Source organism: Dipodomys merriami, unplaced genomic scaffold, assembly GCF_024711535.1.
Source record: "Dipodomys merriami isolate MVZ:Mamm:240054 unplaced genomic scaffold, mDipMer1.0.p SCAF_22, whole genome shotgun sequence".
Taxonomy (NCBI): Eukaryota; Metazoa; Chordata; class Mammalia; order Rodentia; family Heteromyidae; genus Dipodomys; species Dipodomys merriami.
The window spans coordinates 10,799,602-10,817,531 of NW_027203604.1; the positions used below are offsets into that span (position 1 = coordinate 10,799,602).

General features: G+C 44.3%; 2 long non-coding RNA genes across 2 annotated transcripts in view; one reads left to right on the forward strand and one right to left on the reverse strand.

Annotated features, from left to right (window-relative positions):
- Positions 1–17,930, forward strand: part of LOC138834579 (uncharacterized) — a 65,269-nt gene that overhangs the window by 7,261 nt on the left and 40,078 nt on the right. The gene's annotated exons all lie outside the window — the stretch shown is intronic.
- Positions 5,852–9,304, reverse strand: LOC138834581 (uncharacterized). Its single transcript, XR_011374208.1, has 3 exons — positions 9,259–9,304; positions 8,997–9,046; positions 5,852–5,886 (listed from the first exon to the last, which is right to left on the reverse strand). It is a non-coding gene; the product is annotated as an uncharacterized lncRNA (long non-coding RNA).

Below are 17,930 nucleotides of genomic sequence, written 5' to 3' on the forward strand. Positions count from 1 at the left end.
TTTCTCCAGTAGTTATTAATGCAGCTTTGATGCTGAATAATTGTCATTGATTGTTTCCATACACACACTGCAGGAAAAAGCAGTATCCAGTGAATCAAGTCCTGAGCCTGATAACAAACTTTTATATGTGGTGAGATAGAGTTTTCTTTATTACTGAATCTTCAACAAACGAACAGACAGGTCAGATAGCAATAGGAATAAAGTTTTAGGGAGGCTACTGACATGTTCACACATGCCCTTTCATAATACTGTGGTTTTAACATCCCCTCCAAAACTCATGTTAAAATTTAATTACTGAATTAATATTGAGAGGTGAGACCTTTATTAAGTGTTGAGAGTTGGGCGCCAGCTCTCAATTGCACCTGCAATCCTAGCTCCTCAGGAGGGGGAGATCTGAGGTTTGGGGTTCGAAGCCAACCCATGCAGGAATGTTCATGAAAGTTTTATCTTCAATTAACCACCAAAATGCCAAAAGTGAAACTGTGGCTCTCGTAGCTCACTCAGAGTGTGGCTCTGTGATAAAGTGCCAGCCTTGAAAACAAAAGCTAAGAAAGAATGCCCCGGCTCTGATTCAAGTCCCAACACACACATACACACACACACACACACACACACACACACACACACACACACACACACACACACACACACACACACACACACACACACACACACACAGTGACTGAGAAAAGCTGGCTTCACCTCCATGAATGCTGTCACCATGGGAGTGAGATGGTTATTCAGGGAGGGAGCTTTGTTATTTGAGGGAAGCTTGAACCTCCTGTCCCCTCCCATCACGGGACACCATGTTATGATGTAGCCAGAGGAGCCTAGCTGATGTCAGTATCCTGCTGTTAGACTTCTGTGAGATATGGCTGTTCATCAAGTATACTGTCTGTGGGATCCTGTCCGAACAGTGAGAATGGATTAGACATGTGAGCTCAATGGTGTAGGGTGTTGGTTTGCAAGATGAAGGTAGGCAGAGGACATAGAACAGCACAAGTTATATTAAAGTACCACAAAACTCTGTTCTTATGGAGAGCCAACCATTTTTCTTCAATAAAAAGCTTCTCAGCTTATTGCAAATACCAGAGACATTGAAGATTTTTTTTTACCCTGTTTCCAGTGTTCTTACTGCTTGTATGGGAAGCAGGTTTTTGGAGGTGCTTGCTGTCTGTGCCCATTGCAGTCACTCCTCCATGCCCAGGGCATTCCACTGCAGTCATGAGTAGGTGCTGGGGCTGCTGGGGCTGAGTGCTATGTGCAAGGCTGTCTTTGGACTGCTGGCACACCACAGCTGACATTATTGTGTAATTTTCATTGCAGTTAAAATATTTAATATCATCGTCTTCTCACATGAAAATTTGAATTGTGGTCATTGGATGGGGCTTACTGTATATTTTCCTTCCTTTGTTTTTTAGCCTGGTACTAGAGCTTGAACTCAGGACCTTGCATTCTCAACTTTTTCATTCACAGCTGATGTTCTACCACTTAAGCCACATTCCTAGTTTTTTGTTTTTTGTTTTTTTAATTGAACATGAGAATCACTCTCAGATTTCTCTGCCCAGCATATATTTGAACCTTGATACTCAGATTAACCTTTTGAGTACCTAGAATTATAGGCATGAGCTACTGGTTCCTAGCTATGCATTTTCTTTTAAATGTGTTTTGAGGCTAGATCCAGGAAATAAAAATACCCTGTTCCAGCCAAAGCTCACGTTCCTCATCAGGAAGCCAGATGGACTGTGAAGTATTTGAGCTCATTCAGCTCCCAGTGGCTAAACAAACAACTGTTAACCAAAGCAAATCCATCAGTAAGTGGAGCATTCAAGTTGGTAAAAAGAAATCAGAAGTTAATTATTAATTTTCCAGTATGAATTCCTGTTTTGTGTTTTAGGAAAGTATTGTCTTCCAGGCAATTAAGTTCATGCTTTACTAGTGGACATTAAGACAAGAATGACAAAAAGTATTCATTAATTTAAACTTGCCAAACCTTGTATAGGGCTTTCAGTACAGATGATGGAATCTCAGAGTCTTTTTCTCAGAAAGAGAGAGAAAGGGAGAGGAGAAAGAAGGAAAGATGGGAGAAAGAAAATGAGAAAATGAGAAAGAATGAGAGAGAGGATGGAGAAAGGAGAGAAAAATGAAAAGAAAAAGAAAAAGGAAAGGAAGGGAAAGAAAGAGAAAGAGAGAAAGAAAAAGAAAGAGAGAGAAGGAAGAAAGAATAAAAGAAAAAAATGAAGAAAGGAAAGAAAAAGAAGAAAGGAAGGGAGGAAAGAAAGAGAAAGGAAAGCAAATTAGGGGCAATTTATGGAATCATTATTCTGAATGTATAATAGGGAACAAGTATATTCTAGCTGGCTTCTAGCATGTGTGATCGGCCTTGGGTTACATTGCAGAACTCTCAGGTTGGGGTGATATTGGAACAAAGCCCTCTGGATCACAAGACTTACCGGCGGGAGTGTGTGGCTGGCTGTTCCCACTTCTCACACACAGTGCCCATTGTTGCTGCCCAAGCTAATTACCGCTGTGTTCCAGGAGAGCAACAGAATTGGTGTTGATGTTACAAAAACAGTTTATGCTACACAAGCTCTTTATTCATGTAATAATTACAGCATATTTGTTTTAAGTATTTCGCAAGTGTTCTCTTTGGATAATACTGGCAAGATTAAGTAATAGTTTCTCGCTAATGTGATTGCCCAAGAACAACAAACATGATAGATGGAGATTTTGTATATCAGTCGTATGACTGGCTACTGGCATCTTTGTCCTTTTGCTTTTCCTATGCACAAAATAATCTTATTGTGAAGCTATGTGTATTGTTTCTAATACAAATGCCAGAAACTATTTGAGCAGGAAAAAAAATGATTTCAATGCTATGAGATAGTTTTTGTAATGGACATCCAGTCCAGCAGTGACATGCTGCCAACAACCAGGGACTTCAAAGACTCTTCCTTTGGAGATCAGAAGGAATAAAAATTTTGGTTTCTCCATAACGTGCAAATGAATTTTTGGCAATCAGTTAGTGTTGGCAAGAGTGAGGTCTCACATGGTTCAATTCTGCTTTGGAAAAGGTCAGTAGGAGGCACAGGCTCGGCCTGCATTATGCAGTGTGCCCTCTGATTCTGTGCCACGTGCTTCGGGACACATTATGCAATGTTACCCCCTGATTAATGGCTGCTTGCACAAGAAGTTTTTCATTACCCTGACTGCAAGCATCCTGGAAATGATTAACTTCATGACATAACTCTCATCACACAAATAGGGATGATCCAAACACAGCTTCAAAATAAAGTGATGTAGAAACAATAAAGGAGTGTTTTGGCTTCTTACTGGGTGCCCGAGTAAGTAGAAGTTTTGTGTGAGGTTGGTTGTGATGCCATCCAGGGGAATGGAGTCATTTTCTCCTCCCATTAAAAAATTAAAAAGCAACAAAGTGTTTAAGATGAACAGCGTAAGTTTATTTGAAAGTAAAAGGAAAGACATAAAAGGAAGTAGTGAGACTATTGAGAGAGGGCTCCCAAAGAGGAGTCCAAAGGAGTCATCTTGGAGGGTGGTTCATATAGTACAGGGTTCCTCTTATATCTCCTCTTCTGGGCTTTGCACTGTTTGCTCAATGGCTTGTGCCTGCACCGCCCTGAATCTTTTCATTGGCTCAGCAGACACCTCGAGCATTTGAGCTGGAACTCACAGCATTATAGGTAGAAGAAGCATTTAAGCAGGAGCCTGAGGCACCATGGGAACAAGAAGTGCCACAGTGGAACACATGTTATTGGCTGTTGTTATGTCACCAGTTTTTAATCCCTATCTGTCTATCAGCTCCCCTTTGAGTTCACCTTTATAAGTCCTACTTTGCTGCTGACAATATCACATCTGCCTTGACCGCCCTTCATCGAGGAGCTAAAGACTACCTAGACAGTTGTTTTAACTCAACATATTTTTGAGCCACAGAGATACCAATGACATTGTCACATACAATAGAGAGTTACAGTGATGATTGTCCTGGAGATTCTATCAATGAAAAAGTAAAATAACAGTCTGCATTTTTTTTCATCTAGATTCTTCTGCATTTTCAAAATCTTACCAATGGGGTGCAGTCTAATGTACTGCTTGCATTAGGACTCTGCTGTCAGTGGAAGCTAGGTTGCCTAGGTGAAAGGAAACCTCACCGACTCTCAATCCCAGAGGGTTTAAGAGCAGATGGAAGTGTCCTTGGGGACAGGGAACCAAGATTGCTGGACTGTGGGGACCATCCTCCATTTCCCCTGGGTTTGCCTCTGCTCCACCCAGCAGCTTCTAGCTGAAAGGAGTGCTCATCATTCAGTGCCCACCCACCCACTCCAAGGAGAGACATCCAATTGGCCTGGTTAAAGATCATAGGCCCTCCCCGAGGCCAGGGAGGTGACTGTAGTCACCAAGGCCCAACCTCGACCAGACCCATTCAACCCAATTCTTCTTTCAAGTTGCCACCACTTTGCTGAAGGCATGTTCTTCACACACACAGCCACAAGAGCCAGCATGCTGCTCAGGAAAGCCACCCAGCACTCTATTCATTGAGGTTGAATGTGGCTCTGTCAAAGCATGCAGCCTGTGGCCTCCATGGAGAGCCTTACACACGCAGTGAAGATGGGAAGCCACTAACTGGGGAGCAGCACACAGACTCTCACCCTTATGGTACCAAACATCATAGGAAGGAACTTGACAGGCTGTGGGCTTGTAGTACTGGTGAGTTCAAGAGGTAGAGGTTCCAGACTCTTGGCATGTTCAAGAAAGAACTGAATGGAGACACATAAAGAAATGGAAAGTGGCAAAGCAAGAAGTTGAGACAGAGGAGGGGGGTGGGGAAGGAAGATTCCTGCTCCCTATGTAGAAAATGGGAATTAAAGACTCAGAAATGGCAGCTATCACCTGCTGCCTTTATACTTTCTGGGCTAGGGGAATACACACAGTCATCTAGCAGCCCCCAAACCTTAGACAATGGTTCTGGATACGCAAGATAGGTGTCACTTAGTAGTCTAAATTACGAAGTTGTATCTGAGCCTTAACAAAACATGGGGACAGTTAGCAAGCTTTAAAGCTTCCTATCCTCAGGTAAACCTCTCGCCTTGCTGTCTCTACCCATTTATAGAGTTGCCAAGTTATTATCATTTCAAAGGAGAGGGCAGTTTTGGATAGCTAATCCCACTTAGCTCTAGGGGATTTTATACTCTGTGCTATGTTCTTCTGATTGGCTGCGCTTATTATAATTAAGTATTTTGGAAGGTAACTCTTTTTTTTTGTCAGTCATGCAGCTTGAACTCTGGGCTTGGGTGCTGTCCCTCAGCTCTTCAGCTCAAGGCGAGCCCTCTACCACTTGAACCACAGGACCACTTCCAGTTTTCTGGTGGTTTATTGTAGATAAAAGTCTCACAGACTTTCCTGCCTGGGCTGGCTTTGAACCGTGATCCTCAGATCTCAGCCTCCTGAGTAGCTAGGATTATAGGTGTAAGCCATTGGGGCACCCAGCTCAGAAGGTAACTCTTTATTGGTCAGGTCCCACAACATTCTGATTGGCTGTTAATTCCTAATCAAGTCCCTTTGCAAACCATCTCTCCAGGGTCACAGGAAGGTTATTGAAACTAGAAAAGACTAAGGAGGCCAGATGTTCTGAAACAATGTCTCTTTTGCATCCTGTTTCAGGCTAGGCTACATGGTGTCCAGTGGCCCTGGGTCCTTTTTTTTTTTCTTCTTTCAGAAGCAACAGGGGTAGTAACAGGTAATGTTGAGTGTTTTTATTCTGGGAACCCTGAACTACTCTGAGAGATCTGGACATACGATGAAAGCATGACACTTACCACTTACAAATATAGGAACCTGGACCAGCTCTACCGCATTCACCATGGTCAGCTGTAGGAATTAAAAACGAAATATGGGAGCAGCTCTTGCTTTGTCCTCATGACTGTAGTCTCTGAGTCTTAATAGGGCTGCCCAAGACAGTACCCGATTGCAGCCCAGGTACCTCCAGGGAGGAGGGTGCACCTTATTCTGGAATGGGAAGGCTGGGAGCTAAATGGAAACCATGTGGCATAAGGTGAGACCTGGGGTATCTGAGATCACAGATCCAGATGCCCCATGATGCTGGCTGGACCATGGCTGTTTCCCCAATTAAAAAAACCCAGTCTGTTCCTCACTCCTAGGAGAATTCTGACACATGTGGGCACTTTCCCAGACGCTGATCATCATGGCTGACACCTTTCTTGAGAATAGACAAGCTCTCTGCCTCTTCTAAGTCTAGAGTCTGGTCTTGGTGGCTAGGGAGGAGCAGCCCCTTCATGGTCTCCCAAGCCCTTTCCTTCCCACTACTCTCTGACAGATGAAAATCAAGAGAGAAAAAGAGAGAGACAGAGAAAGAGGTAGAGAGACAAGAAAAAGAGAAGAGGAAGAGAAGAAAGGAGAAGAAGCAGAAGACAGGGGAGGGGACTAAGGAGGGGGAAAAGGAGAACAAAGAAGAGCAGAAAGGGGAGGACAAGAGAAGAAAGAAGAGGGGAGGGGAGAAGAGGGGAGAAAAGGTTATGGGAGAGGAGAGGAGAGCAAACCAGTTCCAAAGTATAACTGCTGAGAGGCAGAAGGCCATTTACTCCACCTAGTCTTGATCTGATGCTGTTAATTATGAGAAACAGATACTTCCTACTCTGGAAAGCCAAATAAGGCCTTACAGATTCTGATCACAGCCATGATGTCTTCTTTATGTCTAAAACTTGCCTAAACAGAAATATTGTAGTACATATCGTGTTGATAAAGACCTCAGCCAAGAATTCTCTCCACTCTTCCTGTAGGGGAAAATCATCAGCAAGAACCCTAAGATGGAGATGACTAAGGTCACTCAGCTGATGGTTAGGGAAAGTTGACAATGGATGTCTGAGTCTGAGGCAGCTCAGCTACAGGAAAAGAATACTGCAACTGACCCCTCTCCTAGTCACTAGGAGACACGCAGGAGGTCTTTCTTCTCCTTCTGTAGCCATTTTAAGACTAAAATGGATCAAATTCCAGTAGAAGGGAATGTAACAGAAGAGATAGGTGAGGAGACAGATAGGTTATATTATTTTTTAATAAATATGAAAAGGAACAGACTCATAATTTGGAACTAAAAGGCAACTAACAAAGCAGTTAAACTTCCCTCTATTGAAATGACTCAAAGCCACTGACAGAGCAATGGAGATGGAGACACGGAGAGACACTGAGAGATACTTGAAAAAAAGAAGATGGAAGACTGACACCGTGAACTTCAAGCTAGATACTTTTGCTTCTGAGTCAAATTCTTCATGCTTATCCTCTATCATCCCAGACTTCATTGTCAGACCTCCTAAGACATGAACCCAAGGAGACCACAGCAATACTGGCAGTAGAGCTGCAACACTGGCAGGTGTTATCTGCTGCTGAACAACACCACTGAACAGGTGTGAATAGGTGTGCTACAACCCTAGCAGTCTCTGTCTACCATGGAGCCAGAAAGGCTGTGTGGGCTCTGCTTGCCATGAGCAACAGCAGAAAGTTCTGTATCACTGTCAGATACATCACTATTTCCCAAGGCCATAGAGATGATGACTTTAGTGAAGTTTGGATTTTCCTCATGTCATCATTTAAGTTGGGTTGGTTATTCATCATCTTATGCATTTTTTTTCAAAGGATAATCAGTGTCCAATTATTCTCACATTGGACTCCTCAAAACATTCTCATATTCACCCATAAAATTTAAAGAAAAGAAAAGAAAAGGAGCTCTAGTTTTTAATGCTCAGGAGCTGTTCTGGGAGTTTGTACTGCAAAATGATCAAACCACATTAGAGAACTCTGCCTGTTTGCTAAATAAAACTTCCGAAGAAGAGGACACGTGGTTTTTCTTTCTCTTGAACAATTAATAGACAACACTGAAGCTGTGTAAGATGACTCACCCAGCAATGCTGCCACAGGTTTTTGTGGGAAAAAAAATAATGTTGGAAATAAAAAAAAAAAAAAGAGGAACAGGAACTTAAGCCTCCTTCCCTTTCCAAAGCCCTGGCATCCAAGTCTTTTCTTCTAACAACAGACATTATAATAACCTGGGTTTTCATATTGGTGCCTGATGGTTCTGTTTGGGGGTCCTTAGGAAGGATTGTGGCTGGAGAAGTGGCACCCAGACATGGATTGCTGGGGCTTTCTTTCTGCCTCCTAGAGAGAGCTTTGCTCAGGGGAGGGCTCAGTCTCATCACTGACTGCTTTCTCACAGGCTGGCACCATTCTTAGCCAACGTTTTATTCTCTCTTTCTCCCTCCCTCTTTCCCTCTCTATTTCCTTCCCTCTCTCCCTCCCTCCATCCCTGTCTACCTCCCTGTTTGTCTCTCACGTTGGGGCTGGAACCAGAGCCTGGTGCATACTAGGAAAATTCTATGCGTATTCCTCAGCCTCCCTCACGGAAGCTGATCGCAGTTTCGGAGCAGGTGGGGGTGGAAGGTGGAGGTGGGGGGAGGCGCAGCAGGTGCTCACTCAGTGGCCATTGTTGCTGCCCACGTGTAGGCAGCTCTGAAAGGTCGGTGCAGAGTTGCTTCCTGGAAGGGACGTGCAGAACTGAAGTCACCTACTGTGCTTCCCATGAACCCTCTGGGTTCCAAACCCTGGGTCCAAATTTCAGGATTGTTTCTGGTGCTAATCTCCCCAAGAGGGACTCCTGTTGCACGCACGCGCCTGTGTGTGTGTGTGTGTGTGTGTGTGTGTGTGTGTGTGTGTGTGTGTGTGTGTGTGTGTTGTGTATGTGTTCCCTTTTGTAATCACAGAGGTCAGAGTTAGTGACAGCTAGAAGCTGGATTTAAGCGCCTGCTCTGAGAGGTCCCAGGACTCCTGGCATTCAGGGCTTGTGCTGACAAGCAGCCAGGACCAAAGCATGGTGGCTGAGGGTTCCTCCAGAAACCCTTGCCAGGCCTTTGTAGGAGAAGGAGCTGTTCACTAGGATAGGTTTATTATCTGGGTTGTAAAACCTTAAATACCTGTCTCGAGCAATTTAATCTATAATCTTCTGTGCAGAATTCCTTTTGACCTGTAAGGTGAAAAAAAAATGGCATTTAAGATCTGGGTTATTCAAGAGGGTGGAGAGAACTAAGTTAAGGGGCAGCTAAATATAGCCTGGAGTTGCAGGCCAGGCAGGTCAGGCCTGCTGGCCACTGGGACCTCCAGCCCCCACCCCAGCCCAGCCAGCCCAAGTGGAGCCCCTCCCTACTACCCTCCCCAACCCTTGGGACTGCAACCTACTTGTTAATGTCAGCGGGGTACTCAGGTCAGGTTTCCATCCTCTGGCTGTAGCTCAGGCACAGGCGCATTTCCATCGAAAAGCATGAGTCACCCACAGAGGCACAAGAGGGAGGGAGGGGCCGCTGTCCACCACCGGAAAACACTGAGGACAAGGGCCTTTTTATAGCTTTCTGAGTAGGTTTTCTTTTCCATAGGTTAATTTTTATCTGAACAACCCAGATAAGGTTGATTAGGCCTTTAAAAAATACAAATAAGCAAGAAATGTATTTAAAAACAAGGGATTATTTGAGTTGCTTTTTTAAAAGACTGGGGCTTTAAAAAAATTTTTTTTTGGCCTGTGGCTCTTAGTTTATAAATAACATATATTAATAGTTGTTTAATGGGCATTTAAAGATCCTGATGACATGCTGGGCACTGGCGGCTCACATTTGTAATTCTAGCTACTCAGAATGTTGAGATCTGAGGACTGTAGTTCCAAACCAGCCTGCCAGAAAAATCTATGAGATTTTCATCTCTAATTAACCACCAACAACTAAACAGAAGTAGAGATGTGGCTTGAGTGGTAGAGCACCAGCCTTGAGCTAAGAGAGTCTTGAGTTCAAGCTCCAATACTGGCACAAAATAAAATAATAAAACAAAACGAAATGAAATTACTGTGATTATTTTTAGTGCCTCCCTAAAAATCATTTCTAGGGACACAAAAATGCTACAGTTGTTTCCAGGTATGTCAGCCCAACCCTGTGAGCCACAGCCCTGTGCTTTGAACAGAAGGTGATATTCAAACCCAATGCTATTCTGGTCCCCTGACTTAGGAAAAAGAGCTAAAAATAGACTTGAATGAGCATAACCTGCAAAAATAAGTTGTCAGCTTCTTTTTTACTCCTGCTGGGTTGAAAGCAAAGCTGTCAGCAATTTCCACACGTTGAGGAGTCTGTATACTTTCCTATTTTAGAGAGAGCTTTTTCAGTGGGGCTGTAATTGAGTCTCCTTACATCTTCAAGTGTCAACAAATTACCATCTGTTTTTCTAAGAGACTCAAATTGAAGAAAGCGGTCCCTGCTTAATGCCAGGGAGCAATGCTTTGTCTCTTTGGGAGAGCAGGGTTAGCTCTGGATCAGGACAGAGCTCAGCCAGGAAGCTGCTTCGTGGCTTGGCTCTGATGAAGGATCTGGCTCTGCAGCCTTGCCTAGCACAGACCCTGGGGTCTTGGCCATCTAGAAGCTAAGATATGGCTAGAGCACTTGCGGGTGCAGATGTGTGTGTGTGTGTGTGTGTGTGTGTGTGTGTGTGTGTGTGTGTGTGTGTCTTGGGGCTTGAACTCAGGGTCTGGGTGCTTTCCCTTAGCTTCTTTTGTCCAAGGCTGGCTCTCTACCACTTGAGCTACAGCTCAACTGCCAGCTTTTGGGTGGTTAATTGGATAGGAGTCACACAGACTTTCCTGCTTGGGCTGGCATTAAGCTGTGATCCTCAGATCTCAGCCTACTGAGTTGCTAGGAGTCACCAGTGCCTGACCTGAGCATCTTCATTGCTAGAGAGATGAAGCCTGGAGAGAGTGGACATGGTGGGTTGAGAAATGACCTCAGCCAGCTGGGTGGGGCTCCAGGGGAGCAGGCTTAGCACCTGTTGTTGACTGGAGTGACCACAGCACAATATTACCCTTCACACCTCCTATGTAGACTACCTACAACACTTCAGACAATGTGAACAGTTCTTTTATTGCATGTTTAGAGGAAAAGCGATCAGAGAGAACAAAGGATGAAATACTTTGAAAATGCAATGGAATAGGCCTATGGTGCTTCAAATATCTTTAAACTGAAAATCATTAGTCTTGCCAGGTGCTGATGGCTCAGACCTGTAATCCTAGCTACTCAAGAGGCTGAGATATGAGGATCATGGCTCAAAGACAGATCTGGCAGGAAAGACCTATGAGATTCTTTTATCTTGAATTAACCACCAAAAAGCTAGAAGTAGAAGTATGGCTCAAGTGGTAGAGAGCTAGTCTTGAGGTAAAGACTTAGGTGGCTACTCAGGCCCTGAGTTTAAGCCCAGTAGTGGCACACATGAAAAAGTAGTCTTGGTTCTGGCAAGGCTGACTTGCTTGCTGGAGGCTGCTTCCTGTAGTCTAGAGAGCTGCACATCCCAGTTTACTGAGTCCAAGGACTACTGTCGGCCTCAGGAGGGCAATTCTCAAGAAATAAGCATGGAGATAAAAAGCTATCCATTGCTGTACTGTAGGTCTAGCTTGAGTGCCCCCTGCATAGGGCTCATGTGCTGGAAGACTGGTCTCCAGCATGCTAATGACAAGAGGTAGGTAGGCCTTTAAGAGGTAGGGCCTAATGTGAGGGATCATCAGCATCAAAAGGACTGAAGAAGATCCTGAATTTGTTCTCTTGAGAGCTACATAAACAGCTCCTCCCTGGGACCTGTGAGCTCAACAGCCTCTTTTTATTAAATCACCTAGCCTCAGGTACTTTGGTATAGCAATGAAAACAAACTGATACATGTGTATGACAGCATTATCACCTTCAGGTTGTGAAAACTTTACAGGTTCCTTGAGGGAAGCGCATGCTTGTTTACAGGGTCTGGGCCTGAGCCATCAGAGACCCTGGAGGCAGAGACAGTTGTTGCTGAGTGACAAACAACTCCTAATCCATGATACAAGTCACACAGTGTTTACTTCCATACTGTCTTGTTGGTCAGAATTTGGACTGGGCTCAGCAAGGTGGTATCAGCTAGACTTGCTAGATGGTCCATTCAGCCACGGATGTCCTCGGTGAGAATGTCTAAGGCAACTTCTAATCCTCCAGGGCCTTCTTCCTCCACAAGGCCTGGTTGTGCACAGAAGGCCTGAACTTGGATGCCCAGAAATTCATGTCCACCACATTCAAAGGGGAGAAGACATAGCTGCACAAAATGATAAGACAGGATGTGTACAGGCTATGATGCAAAGTGCATGCCTGAAGCTTAGTAAATAACTTATGTGGCACCTTTAGTCTTTGGTTAACACATTGCATTCATCATGTGTCCATCCTGTCCACAAGAGCAGGGACCTTACCTCACAGAGCTCCACATGGTGTCCTGGCCAAGATCAAGGAAGGACCATATAGGGAGTGGGAAATGGGACTAGCCCCCACCAGAAGGAGGCAAGATCCTGGCCCAAAGCTCTGCAAACCTTTAAAATGGTTTAAGATCTAAGTTCCCTCCACCCCCATCCTTCTGCTCTGGTCACTCTGTATGGACTTACCAACCTGCCTTACATAGCCCTGGCCCCAGGATGTACAGCTCAGCCCTGGCTCCATCCATCTTCCTATCTGAGGCAGGCAGATCCTGAACCTATCTGTATTGCACACAGTACAATGGCCCCCAAGTGGTATAGGGTTTGACTGAACTGGTGAACCACAGATAACATCCCGGGTATTCTATGTTTGGGACAGCTTGATTTCCTCACTCCTTAAGGAAGGGGACAGGAACTTCCCTACCCTAAGTCTTCCCTGCCCCGAGCCCCACCCTTTCTTCTCAGAATGTTTTATCTGTATTTTCTGTCTTACAATTTGATATTCCCTCTCCCTTCTCCCCTGAGATTTCCCTGGGACACCATATTCACTACTTTTATTTATTTATTTTTTCAGATAAAAAAATAACCTTTATGTAACACATGCATTCCAAAAACATATATAAGGAAAGAGCAAAGTATTACTGAAACAAGCAGTTCAGTTGGACATGATTGTCTAGATCCTCCATGCACACATACCAGTCTATATTAGGTAACTTTTGTACTGGTTCTGGTGCTTGAAGTTAAGGCCTCACGTTCTCCCTTGGCTTCTTTGCTTAAGGCTGGCACTCTATCACTTGAGCCACACCTCCACTTTTCACTTTTTGACTAGTTAATTAGAGATAAGAGTCTCACAGACTTTCCTGCCCAGGCTGGCTACAAATTGTGATCCTCAGATTTCAGCCTCCTGAGTAGCTAGGGTTATAGGCATGAGCCCACTGGTACCCAGTGCAATATGCATTTCTTGAATAAAGAAATGATAGCAGCCCGTGACATCACAAACTGGTAAGAATATCCCCAGTGCCACTTCCCTGAGCCAGTGTCTCTCTGGAAGTTATGAATCTCCTCAAGGCTGAATGGAAGGTGGGCCAGGAGGGACCCAGGGGTCAGAGGATGGCATCTGAGGGACAAGAGGTATGCTTAGGAGCTGCTTGTCAGGAAAGGTTTGAGTCATGACTCATGGTTCATGAGACTGCAGGTCCCCCACCAAACGCCTCCCCATCAAGGGTCCTTTTTAAACTCCCTAAGTTCCTATCATGGTCAGGTAAGACCATAAAATGGTAAGAGCCACTGGTTTTATGAATGAAAGTTTGGATGGATTTCAGTCAAATAAGCAAGGCCCTGGGTTCTAGGGTGCAAAGCTATACAGATCTGAGGCTTGAGAGCCCTACCTTTTCCACCAACAAAAGAAAACCAGGTACAGGGGCTGGGGTGGTCATTTTGCTACCCCTCCCCCATCCCCCATGCCTCAGGGGACAGCAACACAAGGATCTCGTGGGTTTGGGAGATGAAGACCACCAGCCTGAGAGGAATAGAAAGACCCTGCCTCAAAACAATTAAAAACACAAGTCAGGTGCTAGTGGCTCATGCCTGTAATCCTAGCTACTCAAGAAGCTGAGATCTAAGGATCAAGGTTTGAAGCCAGCACATATAGAAAAGTCCTTGAGACTCTTATCTCCAATGAACCAGGGAAAAGCCAGAAGTGGAGGTGTGGCTCAAGTGGTAGAGCACCAGCCTTGAGCCAAAAGCCAAGTGAGAGAGTTAGGCCCTCAATTCAAGCCACAGTACCAGTACCAAAAAAAAAAAAAAGATTAAAAAAAATGAAGGAGATCATGTTTATTTAGCATCTGAGACAAGAATTTACACCTCTTTAATAAATAAACATACGCTTTGAAGTGAAAAGCCAAACTGGATATTTCTCTGGTCTAGGTCAACTCTCTTGGCTGACTCAGGAAGAGGCAGCCAATGCAACTGTCTCTGCCCTGTTCATGCTGGAATTGAAGTCTTTCAAATACTTAGATCCATAACAGGGCTCTGACATAGTGTAGAAATTATGCGGGATATATTTGCCTTCTCGGTTGCGTAGCAGAAGTGAAAATAGAAATCCAAAAGCCAAGAGATGGGAGCGCGTGGGGGCGTGAAGCTGAATGGAATTCTTAGAGCTTCATTTCCCAGGGTGGAAAATTGAAATCCTGAAAGCAGACAGATCTTTCTTTCTTTCCTCTAATTAATTATAGGTTGTTACACTAAGGTGTGGGCTGGGTGTATCCCTTTTATTTTTTCAAGCGGCCTGGACGTTGGACAGTTCTGTGCTCCCAGGATTTCATCAGATCTCTGGTGAGCCGAGTCTCCTGAGAGAGGATGGGTTGCATCACCTGGGGCTGTACAGGGGGGCCCTGTCTATCAGTCCACTTACGTAATCTCATCAAGGAGGAGAAATCTTACAGAGCTCACACTAAAGGAAAACAGGCAGCTTCCTTTGATTTTTAGATTAGGGATCTTCATGATAAAAAAAAAAAAAAAAAAAACAACTTAATAAACAACAGTAAGCTGGGCTTTGGTGGCTCATGCCTGCAAGCCTAGCTACTTAGAAGGCTGAGATCTGGGGATTGTGATTCAAAGCCAGCCCAGGCAGGAAGTTCATGTGACTCTTATCTCCAGTAAACTACTAAAAAAGCCAGAAGTAGAGCTGTGGCTCAAGTAGTAGAGCACAAAAGTTCAGACAGCACCCAGGCCCTGAATTCAAGCCCTAGGACTTCCCCTTCTCCATTCCCACTCCCCCACTCCCAACACACACACACACACACACACACACACACACACACACACACACACACACACACACACAAAGAAATACAAAGAAAAAAGAAAAAATGTCTAGATTCTCTTCGTTATAACTATTGCACAGTGTGTTTCACCACCTTTTTCAATTTTTGAGATAGAGTCTCACTGTCTCAGAATGTAGCCCCACACTGTCCTCAAACATAATCTTCTTGCCTTAGTCTCCTGAGTGCTGGGATTACAAGAGTACATTACAACGTCTGGTTGGCCTGTTGTACTTTGATCATGGCAGCCAAATAGATGGTTGTAAAGGTTAAATATATTCATATACATAAACTGCTTGGTACTGTTCACTGGTAGATATTGGTACTTCTATTTATCTTCACTACTGTGCCTACTCTTGATTTCTTCCTGTGCTCAGAAGAACATATGTGAAGTTGGGATCTCTGAATCATGCCTATAATCCTAGCTAATCAGGAGGCAGAGATAAGATGACCTTGGTTCAAAGCCAATGGGGGTAGACAAATCAGAGATTTTATTGCCAATTAACCAACAAAAGACTGGAAGTAGAAGTATGGCTCAAGTGCCAGGCAGATCAAGAGCGTGAGGTCCTCAGTTCAAGTCCCAGTACTGGCACATGTGCATATACATACCACACACACACACACACACACACACACACACACACACACACACACATACACACACACACACACACACACACACACAAATAACAAATGTGAACTTTCTCCTTACTTTCTCATGTACTTTCGCCTTAAAACAGGAATGTCTACTCTGCACAGAGGTCTAGAGCTTGCTTCTTATGATATCACAGCATGTAAGGAACATTTTCCTGGTTATACCTGGCCTGCCATGACACTAACCCTTTCTACCTTGATGGCCAATCCTACTGTTTCCAAGTTTCAGTTTCACATACTTGTGGCTATGATGGGGGCTGTGTTGGGGATGCACAGTTTTCAATGTCTTGGACACTGTCAATTTGTTCTTCAGAATTCATGACAACTAGACTATTGCTGAGAGGCAATATCAGAATCCTGGCCAGGAGTGCAGGCAGACACTGAAGTCCACCCACCCAATCATTGAGAAATGCTCTTTTGTTTTAATCTGCTTTTGCCTAATCACTATTTATGTAACACCTTCTAACCGATCTTATGCAATGCCACTGTGAACTGTCAGTATATTTGTTGGCTTTTATAGTTTGTTTTATACCTGAATTCCTTTTGTTCAAGCCCAAACTGAGTATAGACAATCGCAATACACTGAAATGCATGAATTAGTTAATCAAATTAGCACACTTAGGTAAATAATTCTAAACTTGGGACCCTAATATTTTTCCTTTAAAAATCTTTTTTTTTTTTTTATTGGCAGTACTGGGTAAATTCCAGGGCCTCAAGAATGGGAAATAAATAACTAAACCATTGACCCGAACCTTCAGCTCTTCAAATTAGATAGATAGATAGATAGATAGATAGATAGATAGATAGATAGATAGATAGATAGATAGTTTGATTTTTTTTGGGGGGGGGTCCGGTCATGGGGTCTGAACTCTGGGCCTGGGTGCTGTCCCTCAGCTCTTCAGCTCAAGGCTAGCGCTCTACCACTTGAGCCACAGCACCACTTCTGGCTTTTTTCTTTTTGCTTATGCGATGCTGAGGAATCGAACCCAGGACCTCATGCATGCAAGGCAAGCGCTCTACCACTGAGCCACCTTCCCAGCCCTTGATAGATTTTAAAAATTTTATTGTTTGGTTTATGTGCCCTTACGGGGGCTTAAACTTAGGACCATATAATCTCATTTTTTGTTTTGTTTTGCTCAAAGCTGGTTCCCTAACATTTGGACCACACCTCTACCTCCAGCTTTTGGCTGGTTAGTTAGAAATAAGAGTCTCAAAAAAAGAAAAGAAAGAAAGAAAGAAAAGGAAAGAAGGAAGAGTCTTTTGGATTTGTCTCTCAGGCTGGCTTTGAACTGAGATCCTCAGATCTAAGCCTCCTGAGTAGCTAGGATTAAAGGTGTGAGCCATCAGTGCCTGACCAATGTATAATATTTTTGAAGTGCATGAAGTCATTTGTTCCAAAAGAGTTTACCCCAGCTTCCTCAGGTCCTCACCTAAGGCTGTGTGGAGATCACATAGGTTTGATGGGCAGATGAGACCAAGGTCAAGGTTTCCATTTCTGATGCTCCCAAGGCACTCATGCTATAGGTAGGAAATGACATACCAACCTAATGAATAAGCAGACAGGGATCTTGGGAAAAACTCAAGCCCACATCCACCTGCCAGCTTCCTCTAAGAGCAGCACTGAAGAATCAACCAGGCTCCCTTTACATTGTGACACTGTACGCACCCACTCTGGGCCAATGTCCCCAGTCCAGCTTCTTTGAGTTCAGGCAAAGTTGCCAGCTGTGCTCCGGATCTCCTCCAATCAGCTCTAAGCTGCTCCAGAACCAGAATTGTAGTCTCTCCCATACAAGCTGGTGAAAGGCTGGCTTTTGTTTGCCAGTTCCTATGTGAAGTTGACTAGAGAAAGTTGACTTTGGTGCCTCATTCTGGGTTGAAACTTTTCCCTCCAAGCCAAGCTGCCATTCAAGGCAGGTGGCAGCTATCTTTGAGCCAGTGAGTACTCAGGACTCAGCCTAGGCCATCACCTATGTGATGTATTGTGTTGGCATATGGTAGCTCTGACTGGACAACATGTCTGAGAGGGGATAACATGTCCTGAGGGTGTTCCACTGAGAATGGGGACAAGTCATAGGTGTCCACAGCGCTCTGCTTATACACAGGCCTGTGGGGGTGGGGCCACCGCCCCTGTTCAGGAGAAA